Below are 25,281 nucleotides of genomic sequence, written 5' to 3' on the forward strand. Positions count from 1 at the left end.
AGTCAATGGCTGATACATAGCATGGCATAGTCACGACCTGTGTCATCCCTGGGTGGGTCTTCTTTGCTCTTACAGAGTCTGAGGAGGTGGGGGGTGCGCGGAATTTCAGTGGGATCCTGAAAAAAATTGCAGAAACTGTTTACAGTTGCAGTATATATTCCTAAGCATTTTCTAGAAAAGATCATTTGACTTCTTCCTTTATGGGTATAACTTTTATTACCTTTTCTTGTGTAATAGCTCTGGCTAAGAACTCTAGTATGCTGTTGAATAGAAGTGGCAAGAGTGGGTTCCCTCGCCTTACTCCTAATGTCAGGGTTAAAGGATCCAATCTTTCGCCATTAAGTATAATAATGTGGTGAGTTTTATTTAGAGGATCTTGTTGGGTTGAGAAAACTTGTAGTGTTTGCCAAGTGGTTTCGTTTTCTCATTGTGAAAGTTTATTGAATTTTGTCACATTATGTTTGTAATTATGATGATCATGTAGTATACTTCTTGTGTTCCATTAATACACTGTGTTAAATTGGTTTTCATATGATGAGCTACCTTTACAACTGAGAATGATACACTGTGGTAATGGTATGAAATCATAGGGATATTCTTAAGAGTTTGGAATGCTGAAGGTGTCAGCTTTATTTTGTGTGTATGTGTGTGTGTGTGTATACACACATACATGGACCTGTATTCACCTGTGTGTGCAACTACTCATTTGTGTACACAGTTATTCACCTGTGTGTGCAGGTGTGGGTCAGATGTCATATTCAGGTGTGTTTCTCTATTGCTGTCTATGTCTTATTTCTTGAAACTGTGTTTGTCGCTGGTCCTGGACCTTGCTGCTTTGGCCAGACTGGCTAGGATACCCTTGCTTGCACAGCTATCCCTGGGATTATAGGTGCATGATGCCACACCTGGGTTTATCTGTCTGCTGAGGACTTGAACTCAGTCCCCAGCCTTGTGCAGCAAGCACTTTCCTGAAGAGCCATCATCAGTAGCCCCAGGCTGTCTTCCTGTTTCAGGTGTAAACATCACCACTTCTCTCAAAGGGTCTGTTTGGCTTACTGTGCCTCCATCCGAGACACTGGATGTATGGATACAGTGACCTTGTCCATATTCCCAGGACTGAGCATTATGTGGTACACAGTAGATCTGCATCCCGTGCTTTAAGATGATTCGATTCATATACAGGCAGCAGTTTGTAAGATAAATGGTGCCTCTCTGAGCTCTGGGTTCTGGAAGATTGTGAGGTTAGGCACCAAAGAGAAGCTGTGCCACACAAACACTGGGCTTCACTGAACACAGGTGATGAAATTCTTCCTCATGGCTCTTCAGATTGATTTGGAGTGAAAAACAGCAACTGAATTCAGTAAGCAGCAGTTTTCTTTAAGGATACTTAATCTGGTGCCTCTCCGTATGTATCTGAAATGCTAGATCGAAAGCAATCATTATTATTCCATTATGCGGCTTTTAATGGATTTTCTCAGCTCTGCATTTGTAAGAATGATGTCAACCCTGACTGTATTATTCCTCAATGACTTGTGCTGCCCACAGACCATGGCAAAGATCTAATTAATGTGTCGAATAAATAAATCAACTTGCAATATTTTTTTTGAGATTTTTATTGTGTACTCCAGGTTGGCTTAGAACTCACTATGTAGCCCAGGCTAGCTTTAAATGGTTGGCAATCTACCTGCTTCTGTCTCCTGAGTGGTGAGGCTATAGAAATGTGCCATTGCACCTGGCTTTAGAGAAGGAAATTGAATGAAAGACAAATAATTTAGAAGGGAACCATGAAGCAAACCTTTCTCTAAGGATCTGAATAACCTAACATATTATGTCTTGAATCAATGCTGTCTCCTCTCTAATTTCTTTACCAGAATTACTCAGAAATTACCCCACCCCTTCTTTTGCTTGTTACAAGTTCCTTCCTTTCACTATAGAAACTTTGTATTTCACACAGATCAAGTGGGGCTAAGGAAATGGCTGTTGGCAAAGTGCTTGCCACTCAAGCATGAGGAGCTGAGTTTGGATGCCTGGCACTCATGCCATAAGATGGGCAAGACAGCATACTCCCTGACCAGCTAGTCTAGCCAAATCAGTGAGCTCCAGGTTCAGTGAGAGATCTTGACTTAAAACGTAAGGTAGGGAGGGTTAATCTTTGGCCTCCAAATGCACACACACACACAAATACTCATGACTTCTCAACAAGATGAGTCTGGAGCATCAGCAGGCTCTGGATGTAGACAGGCCTGTGTATTGGCTCCTGGGCCACTGACCGCCAAGCTTCTTTGTGTGTACAGAAGAAATAAAGCAAGTGAGTCCCTGGCTGCTAAGGACAGAGGAGCCAGTATGACAGCAGGTACTGTGTGAAGTGCAAGGATGACTCTTTCAACTTTCTTCCACAGCACCTGAAGTGAGAACTGAATCCTCCATTGAGCTATCTGTGCCTCAGTTTCTTGCTCTGCAAACAAATTGATGAACCTGAGCTCAGTGAGTGAGTAGCTGTCAGTGAAAATCTGAGCAGGGTGCATTGTAGAAAGTCTCCAGGGCTTTATTTACAGTAAGTGGGCCTCAGTGCTGTGTATCATTGGGGGAAGAACCAGACTTCAGGGTTTATCAGTGAAGGAGATGTGAGGACCTGACCCAGCTTCAGCAAGGTACTAGTGACAATGCTGTTAAAGGAAGATACCCTAATACTTTGTATTACCAAAATACCAAAAATTGTGCTTCTAGAAATGTAGGATTTACAAAATTAAGGAAAAAATCAGTGAAGTAAAGTATTCGTTATTTAAAGTAAAGACAAAACAAAACAACCCCCCCCCATGAGTAGGGAGGGTTAATCTTTGGCCTCTAAATGCACACACACAAATACTCATGCATCCACACTAGTAGCATGTGCACATACACACATACAGGTACAACTACCCTCCACCCATCCCCTTCCCAAGGTAGATTGGATGTTAAGGCCCAGGTGTTGTAGTTCAAATGTGGTTCATGTACCACAAGCTTGGCCCTACTGTAAAAGGGGTAAAAGGTGGCAGGAACTTTTAAGAGGCAGTGTCTCTACTTAGGAAGTAATTGGATTGTTTTCCCTTGTCAGGAGATGAGTGCTGGTCTCATGGGACGCTTGAGTCTCACTGGTGTAGATAATGAGCTAATCCCAGCTCACATCCTTATTTCTTCCCACACCATGCAGCCACTCTTGCTTGCTCTCCTCTCTCATTGCAGCCTCTGTCCTTCTCATACTCCTGCCTCATGATGCCTATGCCTACAAGCTCTCAGCCTCAGAACTGTGGACCAAACGAACTTCTTTCTTTGTGAGAGTCACAGCTTCAGGTATTCCATTATGACAACATGAAACAAAAATACTCAGAACAGAATTTCAGTCTCCATTCTGACAGGAACTGGGTGTATTTGGAAGAATTCCACAGAGATAGAGGTCTATGGTAGGGGTATGGTGTTGGGGAATGAAAGAGAAGCAGATACATGAGAGAGGTCTGATTATGTGACATGGATCATATAAATACAAGGCTCCAAAGCCTACAATCTGAAGTCTGTGGAGCCTGTGTGAAGTCTGGAGAACCTCAGCCCAAGACCAAAGGCCCGAGAAGTTGGAAAGTGGGTACTGCTGGCAGGTCCCGAAGTTGCAATGTTCAATGGCAAGAGAAGAGCGTTTCAGTTCCAGAAGAAAGTTGGAACTCATCTTCCCTCTGCCTCACTCTGTACAGGCTGACTGGATAATGCTGTCCACACTGGATATTTCTTACTCGGTCCACTGACAATCTCAAATTCCTCCAAAAATATTACTCCCTAGGCTTTCTAGGTACCCTTTAACTCACCAGGTTGGGGGTCAAAATTAACCACCACACTGGGGTTGCCAGAGCGAGAATGGGCTGTGCAGAACGTGGAGAAAGCAGAAGACACACTTACCTACAGCCTGGTATTACAGTTGCCTAGCACTGAGAAAGGCAATTTTACTTAACTAGCTTGAGCTTGATTTTCTTCCATGAGAAACACCCCGGGGACCCTTGTTACAGGACAGTGGCAACAATGGAATAAGACAAGCTTTCCTGTCCAATTCCTTTGCAGAGAGAGAGATTGACAGAAAACAATGGGAGCATATTCCGGCCCCAGATGGGCAGTGTGCCTTGGTCTGGGTGACTTCATTGGACCTAGCACATTGGAGACAGTTACAAGGCCACTTCAGAAGTGTGAAGGAATGAAGCAGTTGGTTGAGAAGGGGAATAGCAAACGGAGCAGCCGTCTAAGTGGCTCCAGAGGGAGAAATCAGGCAGTGTGCTGATGATCTTGTGGACAAAAAACTGCAAAAGGCAGTGGGGCTTAGCTGGGGCAAGATGAAGGAAATACAAACTGGGGAGGGGAGGGGGAGGTTGGGACTCACAAGATGGTGACACCAGGAGGCTTGCAAGAGACCAGCATGCTGGCACTCTTTCTTTTCCTCTTATTTTCCTTCCCTACACATTAAGCATTCTTCATCTTTGTTACATGCACATTTCCAGTGTAAGGAATCCAAAAAGACAACTTGAAAATTGCCTGAAGAAAGACCACATTGTTTGTGCAAATCAAAGCAGAGGGCAGAATGGAATGGGAAGGCATTGCGCAGCCTCCTCCCAGGCAGACACTAGCTGCAGAGGGATTTATTTTTTCCCCCTCATATATCAATGGGGTCTGTGGGCAAGGGTCCTGACTTTCTCATTTGACTTATGTGTACTGAGCAGCCTGCAGTGAAAGAGTGAAAGAGATTTCAGTAGCTTTTACCTAGATAAGGAATCGTGAAGATGATAATGTGTTTAAGTGGTTTTTCTTTCCTCTTCTTCAGTAGATTCAAGCTGACAGTGAGTGATATCTTAAGCATGGCTCCTTTGTACTCCTCCCGTCCTTCTCTGTCTTATTTGGCTTCCTGTTCTAACAAAGCGGCACCCCGTGTGCCATAAGCATTGCAGCAGGCATTCTAGGGTTCAGGAGACTTAAGACCAGGTTGATTGTTTTAGACTCCTCATCTGCCTCTCTCTCTCTCTCTCTCTCTCTCTCTCTCTCTCTCTCTCTCTCTCTCTCTCTCTCCTGGAATCTTCCTGTGGCAGAAGGAGGGTGTATGCTATGGTGGCTCTTCCCTGAGGAATGATAATCCTATTCAAGAGGCCCATTCTTGTGACCTAATCTCCACTGCCATTATATTAGGGGTCATTTCAATATCAGGATCTGGAAGAGACACAGACCTTGAAGCTACAGCAATAGTCCCATTCAGATTATTTGAGACAGTTTGGAGACCACCCTTTACTGCCAGTGGGAAGTGGCAATTCCTGGATCTATTAAAATTTCAAGGCACTAACTTATGCTTTAAACATTTATTTTAAAACTTCTACCAGTTGGCTCTGAGTACTGATGCTTTCCAGTCATTGTGTCTTATCTATGACTTAGAACATCCTAAGTGCTGGGAGACAACTGGCTTAGACCTCTGACCACGGATGAGCTATGTTCAGTTCACTCATCTGTTTGAGTTTAGGGTCATATGTTTGCACTGAGGCCATGTCCTTCCAGGATGAGAGGACACAGAAAGGGCTGACTGTTTCTCTCCAGCACCTACTGTGAGCACAGGGCTTTCCTCTGGTGCAGGGGGTCTATCTTTGGTCTTGTAAAAGGAACCCAAAGTTTCCCAGCAGGAGTAAGAAGCTGGAGAACATATCCAGCCACAGATGCATTAATTTAATTTCATGGCCTGGCATCAGCTGCTCCTCTGCACTTAAAAGGGACATTTGCACCCATCTGTCATCTCTCCTTTCATTTCAGAATCTCTTTGCTCTTCTTTCTCTCCTTTCACTCCTCCCCCACCACAACTTGATGAAATAATGGGACACATTTAAAACCCAAGCCTGCAATTCAAATTCTGAAGCAATGTGATTTTGTTCCACTCCAAGTCAACCAAAGGGTGTCTTGGGAGTAGAAATCAAGGGGCCAAACAAAAGCCAGCCAGAGAGGGAAGATTTGAATGCAAATGAACCTCTTCAACCTATTTCAAACAACCTGCTGTGAACCGGGCCCATTATCACCTTGTTAGGTTGTCAGCTGGAGTGGCCTGGTGGGGCTGTAATGGGGAGAAAGTGGCTGGGACCCTTTTCCAGCCCCAGTTTAGAGGCATTTATTCCTCCCTATCTACTTCTAGGGCCCATGGGAGAAGAGTAAGAGTCGCTCAAAAGAAAAGGAAGGTGGGAGGAGCAACCGAATTAAACTTCTGAAATTAGGGAAAGAAGAGAGTTCCCAGCACAGCCTTCTGACTAAAGCAGTGCCGACTTTAAATTATGCAGGGTCTGGCAATGGATTTGGGGAGCACACCCATGTGCTTGCATCTCCTGCTTCGGGATATAGTTATTTGAAATTAGTAAAAGCATAAAGCATATGGAGGACTGCATGAGAGAATCTTCACCCTCATGAAACAAACTTGGAAATGACTCTAAAAATGTACTCTTGCTGGGCTGGGTGACAGCTTGGGGGGTAAGGCACTTTCTGCACAGGTGTGAGGATTTTAGTTGGGATCCTCAGAACCCACAGAAAGCCAACATCTGTAACCCTAATCCTCCAGAAGCAAGATGGGAAAAGGAGACAGGAGAACCCACAGAAGCTTCTGGGCCAGCTGGCCTGGGTTACCCAGCAATGCACAGTAAGAGATCCAGCTGCAAAAAAACTGTGAAAGGGGAGTGCAGATACTCAGAGTTGCCCTCTGACCTTTATAAAAAGCCCTGTGACATGCCTATGCCTGAAAACACCTGTGTACACCCACTCACACGCACACATACACAAGCTTAAAAGAAAGGAAGAAAAATAATGTATTGTTTGAGAATTTGGACAAAGAGAAGCTTCTAGAATATGCTTGATTTCTTTCCTCTGTAGTCTTTGTTGAGAGCTGAGTTAGTGATGCTCACCTTAATCCCTAACATGCAGGGTGCAGAGAGGTTGTACTGGCAACAATATTTATTCTTAGATCGTAATGATTTCAGAATCCCTATCCTTAGGCAGTATTTGTTTTTCTATCCTAAACATGAGATAAATATTATGTACTTTTCTGTAAGTACATGGAGGGGCCTTATTGTCTTTAATTAGAGATGTCAGTAAGATGGCATTGGGTAAAGGGCTGTCACACGGTGGGGTGAAAACATTGGCAGGATCGGGCTTAATGAGGTTGGACTAACTTAGGGTCAGTGACCTTACTGACTTAGAGTCTGCATGGATAAACAATACATCGGAAAAAACCCCAGAAAACAACAGGAACCATGTGAGTTAGTTCAGAGGCTGGGAAAGACAGCTCCCAGCTCACCGTGAGGCACCCTGCCAATTCCGAGCCACACTTCTTTGAAAGCATTTCAGAATTATCTTGTCACCATCCCTGCACAGGTTTAAGTTGTTTTGTTCCTGTTAAGATGATAGATTCATAATCTGTTAAGGTTGCTGGAATGTTTCTGAGCTCTAGGTCTGCTAAAATGCCAAGAAGAGAGAAATAATCCAAGGGTATTTGTGCCCTTATTTTGGACTGGAAGTGAGACTGAGATTTACAATAATAATTGATTTATTTTTCTGTTGGGATGAACACGCATGGGATAAATAACCACATTATACTTAATTTTATAACAGTGCAAAGTGAGTGCAAAAGTGTGTAGATATTTAAGTGGGTAATGAAAGTGCTAATCAAGATGGTCTTTGTATTTCTTTCCCAGACAGCTCTTTCACTGTGCTTTTTGTTGGCAGGACCCCCCACTCCCCTACCCAGTGGTAATTCCACACCCTGCTTTTCTTAAGGAATATGGAAATTTCCCAGGGACAGCTGTGTTTCCTGGCTAGCAAAGAAACTTGCAAGGTTAATGAACATTGACAAAGACCGAGGAGAGAAGACATTCTGCACTCATCATGAGGGCTGTAGTCTCCCCTCAGAGGTGATGATGGTGAGGAAGATGCCTGGTGATCCAGGAGCAGATGAGGGTTGTAGCTTTCCCTGCTTCAAATGCTTATTAAAATTCATTTCCATTCAAATAGCCAAACTGCGACTCTCATCATCAAACAAGCATACTCTGTACATATTTAACAGGCAGGAGACCTGTGCGGAGTTCATGTCTTTTTGAAGTGAAGGCTTGTTCTCTAATGAGGGTCCACATTTATGTCTGTATGGAAATTTCTACCCGCTCTCCATCCCCCCTCCACTCACTACTGCCCCAGTTCTGGGATCTTTGATGGGCAGCCTGGATGCTTGTTATAATGATAATTCATATGGAGCAGAATGCAATCTCCTCCTCTAGTCCAGCTCATTATAAAGGTGAAGCCCTCAGGAGGGCAGGCTGAGAATGAACAGTCTTACAATGGTTTTATTGTTTGCTTGGTTGGTTGGTTTTTCCTCTAAGAGAGGCAGAGACAGAGGCAGGATGCAATTGGCTTCCTAGCTTCTCTAGGTTTTGGTGTTGAAATCGGCCTCTAGTCTCAGATCTGGTGACTGTCCTTTGGGATACTGGGGCCCTACTGTTGTCACTAAGGAGCCAGGTAAAAAGTGATTGAGATGTACTTCCATGATCTCTACTTTAGAATTTTTGCAGTGGCATTGAAGACCCATAACAGGAAAGCTGTTGTCTTATTGTCAAAAGAATGGAATCCATCTCTGACAGGAGACCTGACATTCAAAATTAATACAGCTGAGTTAGCCAATCACCTAGCCAAGGAACTAAGGTAAACTAACCTCAGGAGGTGAGTTTCCCTTATGCCACGTTATAGAGATGGGTAGAATAATTTTCCCTTTAGTGAGATGATGTATTTTTGCTTCCAGACTCTCCCCACCTGGTACAGTCCCTGTGTGCCACTGTGAGGGTTTGCTAGGTCTGCTCACCTTTCTGAGTCCTAACCCAGAGAAACATACATTTCCCCTTTTCTTCTCCTTTGTCTTTTATTTTATTTTTTAATGCTGATCTAACTATGGTTTCTCTGGTACTTTGGGATTTATCATTCTCTTTCGAAGTTCCCCTCTTTACCATGTGGCTTTTGATCAAAAATATAACTGACCTCCGTGTCTAACTCAAACAACATGGCTCTTTCTTCCTCATAATCTCCCACCTGTGGATTTACAAGTTTCTCTTTAAATCTCACCCTCTTCGTTTCTGTGAGTTTTCAACAAAAGCCACTGGTTTGGGGGCAGCTTTGGTGGCCTTTGAGCCATCAGGGACACTAACACCACAAGCATAGGAAGGCTCCATCACCCTCAAAGAGGCCCCAATATTCCTGTATCAGCTATATTGACCCAAGTTGTGGTATGTCATGGAGAGGCTACTGGCAAAGATTACTTTATGATTATTAAACACAGAGGAATGATTTTCTCAGATGATTTGGAAATCTCAGAGATCGTGACCAAAACCAATACCAGCAAAGTTTCCCAGGTCACCAGGGAGAATGCTGTTAGATTTGGAGTGAGGGTCCATCTTCTGGTATGATTTGCTTAGTAAATTGTGGTAGATTACAGATGACTTTCTTGCTTTCTCACTTACATGCTTGCTTTTCTCACAATTGCCTTTAGTTAAAAAAAAAAGAAAGAAAAAGAAAAGCTTTCATATCTAAAATAATCTTAGTCTTATGAGGTGAAAAAAAAACCTTTCCCTATTTTTTTTTTTTTTCATTTGTGAAGAGTCCCAATGGGGGAGAGTGGTAAAGGAAATTGGTTTTACAAAACATATGCTGAACAAAATATAAAATAAGTGAGATTCTGGGTTAAGCAAAGAAAGTATTTCTTGCTCAGGGTCTGAATCTCACGGTTTCTTTCTTTTGCTGAAACATATTGTGTCTCCTAATTTTAGAAATGTGGTTATTTGTAGGAAGTTCATTTTGATGAAACTGTTCCTGTATTTTTCCACCAGGAAATTGGAAAAGTTCAGGTTTTCTAATCCCCTCTGATTGGAGAAAGAAGCAGCTCATGGCATCCTTCAATGGTTGCCATGAGCACACTCTGACTCTCAGGAGCCCAGAGAACCAGCCTGCCAGCATAACTTAGACACCAAGTGATCTGACAGCACCCACTTCTGTATTGTTCTGGCCACATTGTTTTTCACTTAGGGGATGCCACTCACAGCTTGCTGAGCAATAAGAATGAAGTCATAGGGATGTAGAATTATTAGTGCAGTTCTTTTAGTCTCATCAATATCTAGGTTGCAAACACCCCCTTCTTATCTATAACAGGAGCCAACCAAGGCCCTGTGAAGGATTCCGGGAGAGGCGATAGGGATGAAACCATTTATTAGATTTATGAGAGCTGAAGGAAGGCATTGTGACTATCCATCTTCTGTGCTTTATTGAGAAAAGGCTCAGTGACTCAGCCTATCAGGACGTATCTCTGGAGCAGAACTGAAGCCTTAAAGTAAGCAGAGAATGAGTGAATGCACCTTAGGAGAGGAATGATGGCAGGAGTCGGAAGTGTACAAGACATCCAGATACACAGAGCACCGATCTGTGACCTTGTGCAGAAGCTCTCCTCTCAGGAGGCTGTAGCTCAGTGGATCTCTCTCCATCAGAACCCGGGACTCCACACAAGGAGGAAGAGCAGCAGACTGATGACGTGGGTCATGTGGGGTGCAGTGGGGCCACAAATTATACAAAGAAGAAATCAAAGTTGCTTAATTGAGAAAGGGCACCAGGCAGCTAGCTCTGTGCCTTTGCTGTAAGGAAACTCCCATACAAGCAAAGCTATTTGGAAGAAATCCTGTACTGTGCTAAGTATCCAGAGAACCTGAGTTAGAGGATCAACCTGAAGACACTTGCATCAGAGCTGTGGCCACAGGGCTCCTGAATGCTCACCAAGGGTTTCATTTTCATGGATTAGATGCTGATTTCTGACTTTTAAAATCTATCTATCTATCTATCTATCTATCTATCTATCTATCCATCTATCTATCTATCTATCATCTATCTTGGCTTGCACTCTACCAAATCAGAAAGGTTCTTACACCACACTTTTTAGCTTACAAGCTACATGATCTGGGAAGATCTAATCTGTCTTCTTTGTGGCTTAGTTTGCCAGTAAAATGGGAATCATAATAGCCTCTAGTACATAAATGAACCTTCATAACGGCTAAAGCAGCAAGATTGGTGCTCAATAATAAATGTTGGGTTTAATATTACCTAGAGAAGCAGGTGATAGCTGCTTGGGCCATCCTAGAAGTGAGCTATTTTAAGGCAGGAAGAGGGATTGTGGATCAGGCATTCCTTCTGTGACAGTTATGGAGAACTAAGGCTAAATTTTAAATTTCATTGAAAAAATAATCTAATAGTTAAAAACATTGCAGTGTGTGCGTTCAATGTTATGCTGTAGACTGCATTCAAGAAATGGAAATAAATAAACCTTCCCAACTTCCTTTGCTTAGGGCATAAGTGTTCATTTATTTAACAAATGTGCATTGACTGTCTGGCAATGCCTAATTAAGCAGGAGATGCAGCAGGTGCTTAGGTTTACATGGTGGAGCCAGCACTTTGAATGGATATTGTTCTAGGCTTTTATGACAACAAGAATTACTGACTGCTGAGTGATTGACTTCCCTTCAGATCACAGTGATCACCTTCCTTCCTTCAACAACCATGGTGATCAACTTCCCAGACAGAAGATGGCTAAGGTCCACATTTTATTGGCAGATATCAGGAGACAAAAATCTTAAGTGGGAAGTATGTACATTACTGTTTTCCAACTGTCCTTCATATTCTTTAAGCTTTCCAATTTTATATCAAAACACTAATTTTCTCTTTATCCATATCTGCACCAACAGCTTTCTCTCTGTCAATGTAAATTTCCTTAGGATTTATTTTGTTTATTTACTTAGTGATTCTGTACTTAGTTCTTTCATATCCTACAGCCTATACTTTATCTCCTTGTTGGCCTGCTTTGCACATTGAAGCTCCTGCCCCTCTATTTTCATGTTTAGTATTTAGGATGCCCTTTCTGGGCAATAGCTTCACAGTATTCAAGATGGTTTATGTAAAGGAAATGAACTCAGCTATAAAAAAGAACACAGGATGCTGGCCTGAGCTCTTTGGTATCTTCAAGAAAACAAGGTAGAATAGAATGTTGATAGCTTTATCACTCTGCTCTTAAAACACAAAATTACTGATTTAAATACAATGCAATTATTAGAAAATCTGGTGACACCATGATTTTTAAAAGTATTTGTTTAGTGGACAAACACATTTGTCTTTGGTTTACTTAATGCCTTCAAGTTCCTGGGGTGATATCAATTTTCAGAGGGTTCTGAAATCCCGACAGTGGGAACAAGCCAGATGCCTAACCCCAAAATAAAGATGAATATATGTGAATGTCACATAGAATTTAGCATTTTTGTGTTGCCTTATGGGGAGTTCTCTGAAGTGGAAGAGAAGGAGGGAGGGGGAAGGAAAGGGGGAAGGAAAGGAGGGAGGAAAGGATGGGGAGAGAAAGAGAGGGAGAGAAAGAGAGAGAAAAGAGGAGAAAGGGAGAGAGAGATGGGGAGGGAGGAAAGAGGAGAGAGAAAGAGAGAGACAGAGACACAGAGAGAGACAGAGAGAGAGACAGAGAGAGAATGCGCGTGCGTTCACACACACACACACACACACACATACACACACACACACAAAACAACCCCACGCGTGCCCTGTCCATGGTCCTGAAAGCCACATCTTGCCCCTCAGATAGGGGAGAATCAGAAAGGACTGTTTTAAGCACAGAATTCTGAATTAACACCACTTCCCAGGGACAGTGTGCTTCCCTTATAACTATTTTCCACAGTGTGACTTACTAATAGCTGCTTTTTAATTATTTTCTCTCTCGATTGATTATGGGTCATTGCTAGAAAGTATCAGTGGTTTTAAGGGGAGGAAAATTGCACTTATTAAACACAGAGGATTGAATTGTAGCTACAATTTGCCATTTTCTGTTTTAAAACCTTATTTTTATAATTTTATAATTTAACCATAAAAGTTATACTGTTGGGTAACACTTTGAAAAATAACAATGCTCTAACTAATTAGGGGAAACCTATAACCTACAAGTTTTGCTCATGGAAAAGAAAGTGAACGCTGAGTGTTAGGATACTAAGTGATCACCACTCACTGAGTGATATTTTGCTTGAAAATTGATAACCAAATACAGACTTAAAGACTGCAAATCCTGGCACTGCTCAGCACTAGCCAATGAGGTTTTGAGGAAAGCATTGGCAATGTTGCCGAGAGATGGTGGAGGTGTTGGAGCTCATGAGCCAGCTGCCATACCTAGGGGTTTCAGCTGGCAAGAGCACCCGACACTTCTGAAAGAATTAGGAGAGGTGCTTTGGAATGCACACAGCCACTTGAGCTTTCAGAGAGCAGGCACACACGTTTCTACACATAATGGGATTAACACTAGAAGAAAAGAAAGGTCAAAACGTAAGATTTCTGGTTTTGTGCTACAAAGTGGTTCATATATCTCTAGCTCTGCAGAAATATAAAGAAAAAGCATAATGAATTTATTTTTCCTGGCATAGTAAAAGATGTCTAGAATTTTTAGTGTGAAGAATATTTTAAACTTCCGATGTCTATAAAGATTAAAATGTTTATTCTAAAAGATAAATGACTGGCATTTGGCCACCTTTTTGACTTTCTCTCATAGCCCTGTCTACCCAGATAAAAGAATATAGAAGTGTCAGTCCTCTGAGAATGCTTCTCTGTTCTCCTGCGTTAATCCTAAGTGATGCATACCGGGCATTACACAGCTCTCTCCTGCAAAGGCATTGCCATTGTTGATGACACCATTTTCCTTATTTACTGTTGTCGTTACACTAGATAAGGTGCTTATCAGTTGATTATAACCACCAGAGTTGCCTGGGCGATGCTTCTCCCTCTTCTTACTCCTCCTTCCAGCCCATTACTTCACATTGTTTCTTGGTCCCTGTCTTGTGTGAAAGTTAAATATGAGAAGGCAGAAGGCCACTGTGTAATGTTCCACCATTGCATCTTTACCTCTTGTGTTAGAGAGTTCTAGAAAGATAGTCAATATTTTCTGTAATGTCAGGGACAGACATCAATCTGGGATTCCTCATGTGGAGATGAGAATAATTAAGTTCATAAGAGGCTGTAATAAGGGGAAACTGCACAGTTTTCACAATGATCAGCACAATGGTTGGCTTTTGTCATGTGCTCTAAAAACAACCTTTAGGGATGAGGAGGTAGCTCAGGAGTTAAGAGCACTGGCTTCATTTTCAGATGACTAGGGTTTGATTCATTAACACCCACAGAGGCTCACAACCATCTGTAACTCCAGTTCCAGGGGATCTGATGCCCTCTTATGACCAGACATACATGTAGTTAACAGGTATACATGTAGGTAAATTACCCACCATAAGTATAATTTTAAAACATTACAACTTTATCTTTGTTTGTTTGCTTGGTTTTGTTTATTGACATAGGGATTCTCTGTTTAGCTCTGGCTGTCCTGGAACTCCCTCTGTCGACCACTCTGGCCTTGAACTCAGAGATTCATCTACCTCTGCCTCCCAAGTACTGGAAAAAAAGGCATGCACCACTACCACTTGGCTATTTTTTTTTTTTTTACTTTTTAAAACGTATTCTTTGAGAATTTCATACAAACATACAACGAAATATGATCATATCTAGTCCCCATTTTCCTTCTCCAACTCCCAACAGATCTTCTCCAGCACACATTCTCCTCCCATTTTAATTTCCTTCTTTCCTCTCTGCCATTTTTTTTTTTGAAATAATACACTAAGTGCTGGCCTTTTACTCATGGGTGTGGGGCAGCCCATCCACTGTAGCATGGGTAACTTGTCACTAGCCACACTCAAAGAATTCTCTCTCCTTCAACAGCAAGCTGCTTTACTTCAAATTTCTGTTCTTGTGCTTTTAGGGTATGGGAGATGGGCACTGGGACCTAATGCCTAGCTCAGGTTAAATATGTGTTCTATGGAGTAACAATGCAAGGCTTTCATTCTTGTTCACCTGGAGAACTTGGAGAGTCTCAAATAGGTCTTTGAATAGACATAAGAGAGAAAACACTGCTTGACAGTCTCCCACTTGAGGTAGTAAAGTTTCTTCTATCTTCCAGACCCAGGGGCTTATTCACAGGCTCCAGGTCACCTCATCATGAAATTCCTGTGTGCATTTCCTCTTAAGTAGTAATTGTGGGTTGTTTTCTGTCAACTTGACTCAAACCTAGATATATCTGGGAAGAGGAAATATTAATTGGGAAAATGCTTGCATAAAATTGGCATGTAGGCAGATCTGTAGGGTATTTTTTTTATTAATTAGTGATTGATGTTGAAGGGCTAAGCCATTCCTAGGCAGGTGGTCCTGGGCTGTATAATAAATCAAGCTGAGCAAGCCATAAAGAACAAACCAGTAATCAGTCCTTTTTAAATCTCTGCCTCCTGTTCCTGCTTGAGTTCCTGCCTTAGCTTCTCTTAATGGACTATGACACAGAATATGTAAATCAAATAAACTCTTTCTTCCTCGAATTGCTTTTGTTATGGTGTATTATCACAGAAACTGAAACCTTAAACTAAGACAGTGGCTTTTTGCTACTCAGTCAGCCTAGGTGAGTACCTTTAATGCATGCTCAGTCATCTCCAGTAGGTACACCTAATACATTCAGTAAGCCCTGTTGGGTGTGGCTACTATGTACTTGTGCTTAGTCAGCCCCAGGCCTTGAGTAGCTGCTACTTTCTTTGAATGGAAGAAGTTCTTACTCAGAAGTGATTGTAGACTTCACGAGATACTGAATTCAAAAGACCATATGTGTCTGAAGCTCAACAGAAAAGTGAATGTTTAACATGCACAAGCTCATGGGCTTCATCCCTACAAAAATGAAAGAGTAGCAGCAGGAAGTAGAAAGGGAAGAGAAGGAAGTAGAGGAAGGGGAGGAGGAAGAGTAAGAGGAGGAAGAAGGGTAAGAGGAAGGGGAGGAGGAAGGGGAGGAGGAAGGGGAGGAGGAAGGGGAGGAGGAAGGGGAGGAAAGGTCAGGGTAGCCTCTGTCTATCTTTTGTCCCTAAGGCATGGCTGGACTTCTGTGCTCACCCTTGCTCTTGTTCTCGCTCTTTCTCATGTGCTTTCTGTATAATGGAGCAGGCTAGCATATCTAGTTCATGGCTAGATTTTGTGACCCTTCTGTGTGATCAAGGTATCATTTTCAATATCCTGTACTCCTCTTCTCTTTGGTGGTTGATTGCAAGCCATCTTCCTTGTTTGTTTGATGACTTTGTTTGCTCCTTGCAGGTCACAATCCTACAAACAGCTCTGTTCATGTCTTCTCTAGGTGTGTGTCTCCCTACAAGTCTCAAATATGTAGCCTTCTAATTTCCCTCTGTGGATGGTCTTCTAGCATCAGTTATCTCTTGATGACTTGTTTTATTTCACTTAAGCTTTCGCTTGCATAGGTATACAATCTATTCACATGCTTGACACTATTTTAAAAAGATTTTATTATTATGTTTAATTATGTGTATGCGTGTGGGCATGTGTGAGTGTAGTACCTATGGAGGCCAGAAGAGGGTGTCAGATCCCTTGGAGCTGGACTTTACAGTTGGTGGTAAGCTATGTGGGTGCTGGAAATCAAATTTGTTCTTCTCAAAGAGCAATATGTGCTCCTAACCACTGAGCCAGCTTTCCAGCTCCAAGTAATGTGTTTAATTCCATATTAATATTATAGTTACTTTTCCCTTAGTACAGATGACCAAAATTTTGTACGTTTCTACCACATCTCAGTGGAACTGATGGAGGTATCCATAACTCAGGTAACGCACACTAGTAGTTTTACTTAGAAAAAGTTACACATCAGGTGTTTTGCATGAAATCATCTTTTCCCCAGTAAACATATTTTCAACATTATTCATGGTTTACATATTCTGGCTTCATTTTCTATAGTCATAAATCAGAAAGTTCATATTCCTCTACCACACTCAGTACACATTTGGACTTGGTGTTTATGTTTTGCAGTTAATTTTTCTGTCTGTGGATCAGGATGACCTGGAGGTGAGGTAAAGGAGGGAGGATGTGTTCCCAGGCAACAGTGAGAAAGATGATGGTGGTACCTCAAGGTAGTGTACTGGTCAGAAATCTGCTGAGTTCTCATATGTTCAAGGGCAGTTCTATAGATAAGTGCTTGGTGGCCACAAACCCACATGATCCAGAAACCTTGCAAACCCTGCCAGTTTCAATATTACAGAAATTCACTGTGTTGCTCAGTTGTTTTAAATAGTCAACTGTTGAGTCTTTGGCTACCCCTGAGTTTGGAGTAAGAAGATAATTGCTCTAATCCCAGGGTGAACCATCTGCTGGTACAAATTGCTCTGCTCTCTGCTTCATTGAAACACTTGTGTTCATTATATTATGTTGAAATGTTCACGAGATGTGGTTTATACTGAGCTGTGTTTCTGGAAAATTTGATTCTATAAATGGGCAGAAGACTCTTAATTGCCATGGCTTCTCTCTCTCTCTCTCTCTCTCTCTCTCTCTCTCTCTCTCTCTCTCTCTCTCTCTCCACCTCCTCTGGATTTCTAAGCTGCTTTTCTGATTTAATATGGGGCCCTAGAGAGTCAATATCTGCAGTAGTGGCTGATTTTTGGTGTCTGATCAGATATATCAGTGACCATCTAGATTTATAGCACTCAAAGTGCTCTGAACTGTCTTTCAGAAACCAGTATTCCTAAATTCTTGTATCTGAAAAAACGCCTGTATCACTTTATGATACAGTTCTTGTGGCGATGCCATTCTCAGACGGCCCAGTTAGAGCTGTGCCCACCCAGCCTCACATTTGTGTGACAGCACAGTAGGCACACAGGAAGATATGATAAACCCCTATTCTAATCCGTTACGTTTCTTGTTGCTGTGATTTAAAAAAAAAAAAAAAAAGCCTGACAGGAAGCAACTTACAACAGTGTCATAGTTTGTTTTTCTGTTACTGTGATAAACACCATGGCCAAAAACAACACGAGGAGAAAATATCTTCTTTTTTTTTTTTACACTTGCAGGTCAATATCCACCATTGAGGAAACTCAAGAGAGGTGCTAAAGTCAGGAACCATGGAGGAAGGCTGCTTACTGGCTTGATCTCCCTCACACCTAGCAAGTTTTCTTTAAAAATGTTTTTAATATTTATTTTATGGCTATGGCTCTTTTGTTACTCTGTGTATTTCTGTACACACATGCATGTCTGGTGCCCACAGAAGTCAAAAGAGGGTATCAGATCCCTTGGGACTGGAGTGAGTACTGAATTGAATCCAGATCTTTTGGGAGAGGATCCAATGCTCTTAAACACTGAGATTTTTCTTTATCTTCCATCATTCATTTTTCTTATGCAGCCCAGGGATTCTGCTACTCACAGTGGGATGAGCTCTGTCTGCCATACCAATCATCAACAAATACAATTTCTCATAGACAGACACGATGTGCTGGTTTGAACATACTTAGCCCATGGGAAGTGGTTCTATTGGGAGATGGGGCCTTACTGGAGGAGGTACAGTCTTGTTAGCAGAAGTGTGTCATTGTAGAGCTGGGGCTTTGAGGTCTCATATTTGCTCAAGTCTGGCCAGTGTGATCCTGAGCCTCCTCTTGGCTACCTGCTGAAGACAGACTCCTTCTGGCTGCCTTTAGATCAAGTTGTAGAACTCTCAGCTCCTCCTCCAGCACCATGTCTGTCTGCATGGTGCCATGCTTCCCACCATGAATATAATGCACTGAACCTCTGAAACTTTTAAGTTAGCACCAATTAAATGTTTTCTTTTATAAGAGTTATGGTGGTCATGGTGTCTCTTCACAGCAATGAAACCCCAACAAAGACACATGACCACAGGACAATCAGATGGAGGAGGCAATTCTTCAGTTGAGGTTCTCTCTTCCCAGAAATATCTGGTTAAGGTGAAGTTGACAAGAAAAGCTTACCAGCATGAGGAGGAAGGAATGATTTTGACTTATGATTCGAAGGGAAACTGTCTATCATAGCAGAGATGGCTACAGAAGCATGAAGCAGCTGGTCACATTGCATCTACAGTCAAGAAGCAGAGAATAAGCAGGAAGTGGTGCCAGGCTATAATACCTCATGCTCTACCCCTAGTGACCTACCTCCTCCATCAAGACACTGTATCCTAAAAGTTCCTCTTTTAAAGCAGTGCTGCCAGCTGGAGGTCAAGTGTTCAGAAACATAAATCTATGGGACACATGTCACATTCAAATCCCAGTGGTGAGCTAGCATACGTTTAATGAGTGTGAGGGTGTAAGATGGGATATTTTGGGATAGTTGGGTTTTTTTATGTCTCACTACCACACAGATTTGGAAAATGCCACAGTATGGGAACAGAATGGCTTAAGAGAGGGGTCAAGACAGATCTCTCAGTGAACAGACATTAACATTTATAGAAGGAGTTTCTGATTCCCTTTTCAGGCTTATTAGAAGCCACAGTGAGGATAGACAAGAGATAATTCATGGAAATTAACCCATTCTGTCTCAATTTTTTAAACATACTGTAAATATATCTAATACTAATGTGTGTGTGTGTGTGTGTGTGTGTGTGTGTGTGTGTGTGTAGTGCACATGCGCATATATTTGTCTGCATGTGTGTGCCAGAGAGTAACCTTGGGTTTCAATCAGGAGCCATTCACCTTGCTTTTTTAAAACAGATTTACTTACTTATTTATTTATTTAATGTATGTGAGTACACTGTTTCTCTCTTCAGTAGACATATCAGAGGAAGGCATCAGATCTCATTACAGGTGATTGTGAGCCACCATGTAGTTGCTGGGAACTGAACTCAAGACTTCTAGAAGAGTAGTCAGTGCTTTTAACCATTGAGCCATCTCTCCAGGCTCAACTTGTGTTTTGAAACAGATTCTTTCCTACTAATTCTATCTTCCAAGCACTGGGATTACATTTATATACTACATTCATCTTTTCACATGTGTTCTGGGGCTTGAATTTAGGGCCTCATGCTTCTATGTAAGCACTTTACTGAGTAAGCTACCTCCCAGCCTTCAAACTATAATTTTAGAAGCCATAAGACAAAGATTCAGATGTATGACAGATGCACTCCAATCGAAGGTTCCAGTGACCTCCTGAGACCCATTGACACTGTGTGGATATCAGGAAACCTGCACCCAGAATGCTGGGATGTTCCTACCTGATATCTGTGATCTAGGAGACTCATACACAGCAACTATTTCTTTGGGTAGAGTGATATTTACTAATAATGATGTAGATGCTAGCTAGGGACAGGCTGTTGGTGAGACACTGAGCTCCAAATAAGAGGCCATGGCCAATAGGTGTCCTCTATTCTGTAGGAGTCCTAGACGAGGTTTGGAGGCACTTAGGCTCCTGTGTAGTAAAAATAGCTTTAAATTCCCTCCTTTATCTTCTGAGTGGCTTCAGACAGCCAGAAACAAGAGCCTAGCTATTTATTTGAAACATCTCTTCTCTGTCTTTCTTTTCTCCACCCTTCATCAGTTTGATTCCCTTTTTATTATCATTATTTATGTTTTGTATAACTAGAAAAATAATTTGTCATAGATTACATCTTATTTGCAAGAGGCTCTGGTAAGATGGCAGCCAGGCACACACAATATATCATAATTTAGCAGGCTCTGTTGTAACTATACTGAAGTAATGGTGGAAAAAATACATATAAACAAGTCTGTGGACAGATTTTGAATGATCCAGTAATTTTGATTTATACTTGGTATTTGATGGAACTGTATTAGCAGTTAAAGTCAATGGCTAAATGATTCCCAGCACAAAATGAGCCAGAAGTACAAAAGAAGCCTTCCAACTCCTTCCTTAGCGAGCTGAGCTCCCAGCTTAGATCGGCAAAGTGCACAGTAAATTGTGGGCCTGTTGTCACTCTTGACTAACAATTCCACCCAGTATGCTCTAGCTAGGTAATTTGTCCACTATGCTTTTATGAAGCAGTAAACACCAGCTTAATTCCGTTGGTTTTTCTGGAGCAAATTGCCTCATCTCTCATATGTACTACCGGAAAAGAGTGAGTTCTCCACCTCTGATAGCAGTCAGCCCTGCTTAGCAAGCTGTGGAAACAGAGACTTGGTTAAAGTCATCTCTCATGTCTGTCAGTGGCATGGGGAGCTGGTCACCTTGAGGTGTCCTGGCCTTTCAAGTGGCCTCATTGGAAGGACTCCCACAGTCCTCTAGTTCTCTTTCTCGTAACAGCCATTTGCTCTTTCTATGCTTCTGCCATGGTTTTCCTATTACAGAGAAGTAAAGGATGAATGAGTTGGAAATCAAAACCAGCCTACTAATGACCAATATTAATAGGAAGAGAAAAACACTGCAGACTTCAGTAAAGAGGCTCCGAGCATCCAAGCAGAACATGCAATTAGGTCAGCAGACGCCAGCTCAGCAGCATCCGAGAGACTGATTTTTGCTGCCTTACTCAGCTGATTCATTAGCTATGGACAAGTTCTCTGTGCATATGGCATTTGCTTGTTTATTTTGAAATACTCAGGATTGAAACACCGGCCTCATGCAAGCCAGGCAAAGGCTCTGCTGTTAAGCTACATCACTATCTTCTTCTAAATACAGGGATACATTAATTGCTCAGGCGGGCCTTGAACTCTTTACATAGCCCAGACTGCTCTGAAATGCCCCCTGCTCTTGCCACAAGCTCCTCAGAGCTGGCATTCTAGGCATGCACCATGGAGTCTCGTCCTCTGGGGAAGCTGCCATGCTTCACAGCACATGTCCTAGCCAGAAACAAAGCCAGAGATTGCAGGTATGAAGAAAAGAACATCCTAACAGATGTTTGATGACTCCAGAGCACATAGGAAAATGAATAGATTTGAGCAAATACTTCCTGGGGCATCACCATTGGAGCAGCCACACAGGGAGCCTCTCTCCATGTGTGGGTATGCACTGCAAATCTTTTTTTTTTCTTTGCCATTTTCAGACTGTAGTCAGCCCTCACATGTTCCCACTGGTTTTCATTGCTGTGTTTTGAATCAAAGAATACAAGTTTTGACATTGTCACTCATTTCAAATGAGTTATTATAATCGCCTGATCATTTATTTACTCAAGAAACAATTACTGTGCTTTCACTTTTACTAAACATCATGATAATCATCAGGGATGAAATCGTAAAAAGAGCCTAGCCACTGTCCTCAAAGAACTCACAGCCTAGTGGGAGAGACAAGCATGCACATAGACCTGGATTGCAGTGATCACTATGATATGTGTGAATAATAGGTGTGATAATAGCTAGTTAGATATAAGCAGGCTTGGAGGTCACCGGGGATGAACCCCTGCTTTACAACCAGCAGCTTGTAAGCTCAAGGATTCAAACAACAAGATTACTGCTCAAAGAGTGGGATCTGAGTTGAATCTCCTGCTCTGGGTGGAGACATGACAATTTGAACTATCCCCTAAATCATAGGCTATAGAGTCTCTCTGGTAAAAAACAAAGATATACATACCAGTGTCCCCTCCCTTAGAATTAGTTCAAATGGGTTTGCCAAGCACCCAGGCAAGACATTTGAAGGAAGAAAACCATCTTTCCTAGATACTTTAGTATACAATATAAATCCAACCTAAACACGGATGTCCACACAATAGTCCCTTTGGCCTGCTCTCACCAATTGGCAGTGAACTACACAGCAGTCTCTCTGGCAATGACTCCTCTCTGCACTGTTCTCTCAGACCATTACCAATACTCTCTTGCCATTTGAATGTGTTTTCCTCCGTAGTAGTCTCTTTGGAACTTCCCATTTTCCATGGGTGCTTTTCCCTGCAATGGTCTCTCTGGCCACTGTCCTGTCTTTCCCTTGAAGATACCTACTTTATCCTGTAGTAAACAATCTGGCCTCTGTGTGGTACTCTGAGCATCTCATCTGCATTCTCTCCACAGAGATCACAAGACCTGGAGATCCAGAACCAAGAAACCCAAGAGCACCAAGGAAAAGGCAAGCTACTTGAGAGACAAGAAAAGAGTTGTAAGAGCAAGTGACACTTGAGTAAGCCCCTGAAGTAGGGGGAATTTGCAGAGTTGGGTAGAGAGCTGCTATAGAGGTAGCAGGAGAGGTCTAGGAAGACACTGCTGACCAGTTGCTGTTTTCAGCATGAGTAGACAGTGCATCATAACAACAGAACTATTATTTACCATGGGCTCTTTCACCCATCTTCCCTCCAGGGTGGAAAGCAGTGGTTGGCCCTGGAGGTGAGGAGGTTGGAGTTCATTCTTGAAAGGGCATCTGGAGAAGATGAGTGTGAGGCAGCTTCTCTTTGGAAGTGCATCTTCCACCCAGCTGACAAAATGCTGCCATTTAAGAAGACCCTAGCAGAGCTTTACTCTTTAATTTTTCTGCTCATTAAGCCTTCACTTCTGAGGTGTGAAAATGACTCCAGGCTGGTAATAAACTGCTGGGCAAGTCATTATTTTAAAAATGATCTTTCTCCCAAAGGGGCTGGAGTGGCACAAAGCAGGATTGCTCCTAGATCAGCTCCTGCAGGACAGTGAGTGTTGTGATGGATGTTTCAGTTATCATAAGAAGAAAGGGCCGTCTACTTACAGTCAGGGAGACGAATGCCAAGTGCTCAGACCTACTCAATAATCACAATAGCCTATTTTTTGGAGAGGGGAGATGGTGCGTTTCAATGGGGCAAATTACAGTATTGTTAACCTTCATATTAAAATGCAAAGGGAATGGAAGGGCACAGAAAAGATCCAAGGAGACAGAAGTCAGTCTTCTTAGAGGTTTTGTGATATTAAAGAAGAGACATTGAATGAGCTGGAATAGTACTAATGTTATTAAGAATAGAAATAAAAAAGACCTCCAGGAGCATTTATCTTTTCTTTTGCGAGAACTGAGTCCTATGCAGACGACACCTCTGCAGCGTTGATTTTGCTTTTTGCCATCAAGTGAGTGATGGGCAGAATAGTCTTCCCTGACTTCCAGAGACTGTGAGTCCCAGACCTTCAGAACATTAACTTTCTATATCCTGTCATAACCCTCTCCCCATTTCTGACCTGTCCCTTCTTTTTCCCCTATTTTTCTTCCAGTTGTTTATTCCAAGTGATGATTATAATCTCCCATGGGCACCATAACTGTCATGTAATCCCAGCATTCCTTTTTAAGTAAAGTGAGTTAGGGCCTATTGATTTTAAAAACTTTTGATCACACTATAGAGCCCATTTAGAATAATCACAGAGCCTATTATTGCTGCCTCTTTGCAGCTGGTGGAGTGAGTAGCAAGGGGTGAGGGACAATTTGACTGTGGATCAAATGTCATTCTTAGGACACAGTTCCTCATCTGTCATTTTTTTGAAGCTTCTAAGCTGCTGTCAGTGGCAGTAGGAGTGGTCATGGAGGCTTAGCTCCATGCTGGCTGCTATATCTAATGTGTGAGAAGTTCTAGCTCTCTCAGGCAAAGCTGGATTCTTGAATCACTGCAGAAGACAATTCCAGGATGAGACAGTATAAAATAGGTTTTAAGGTTGTGATGAAGAGACTTTTACATGGATTTATCCATCGGCATTAATAGCAGGAGGTACCTAGCAAAAGACAGTACCTACCCAAGTGTGGGTGTGGGCTTCTCAAAAGAGAGACACGCTGAAAAGTCGTAGCCATTGCCATCTGTGCTGATTAATCCTTCTGTTAACTCGACAGAAGCTAGAATCACCTGAAAGTGGGGCCTCCTAATGATCTATATGGAGAGAGTCCAACCCACTGTGGGTGGTGCCATTCCTGAGGTAGCAATGAGTTGTGTAAGAAAGGCTGAGTATGTCCTGGGAAGCAGGCCAGAAAGTAGCATTTCTCTATGGTTTCTGCTTCAGTTCCTGCCTCCAGCTTCCTGCTCTGACGTCTCTTTACTACAGACTGTAGTCTGCAAAGTGGAAAATGAACCCATGCTTGCCTGCCCCAGTTGGTTTTGATCAGGGTTCTATCACAGCAACAGAAAGCAAACCAGGACACCATGTTTGGATTTTGTGGCTTCTGAAGTTACTTTGCTCAAAGGGTTTCTAAAGAATCTCCTTATACCCCCATTTTTATTTGGTAAAACCATAGAATACAAGGACTCACAAGTAAGCTAAGGCTTCTTTAAAACTGTAAGTGAAGAGCATAGTCTTATTTGTGAGATTCTCAGAAAACTGCATGTTTAGAGCTGGAAAAGAAGATAGGCCATGCTTGAAAGGCATATATATATATATATATATATATATATATATATATATATATATATATATACATAAATATATATATATATCCTCAGCATACTCAATTCCATGCTAGTTTATCACTCAT

General features: G+C 42.1%; 1 long non-coding RNA gene across 1 annotated transcript in view; it reads left to right on the forward strand.

The window, feature by feature from the left end:
* The window catches only part of Gm31870, a 93,793-nt gene extending 70,852 nt beyond the window's left edge, over nt 1-22,941 (forward strand). Inside the window, exon 4 of the long non-coding RNA XR_001779912.1 lies at nt 22,887-22,941. This is a non-coding gene — a long non-coding RNA (predicted gene, 31870). The remainder of the gene's footprint in view (nt 1-22,886) is intronic.
* The last annotated feature ends 2,340 nt before the right edge of the window (nt 22,942-25,281 follow it).

This window comes from Mus musculus, chromosome 1 (assembly GCF_000001635.26).
Source record: "Mus musculus strain C57BL/6J chromosome 1, GRCm38.p6 C57BL/6J".
In the NCBI taxonomy this organism is placed as follows: Eukaryota; Metazoa; Chordata; class Mammalia; order Rodentia; family Muridae; genus Mus; species Mus musculus.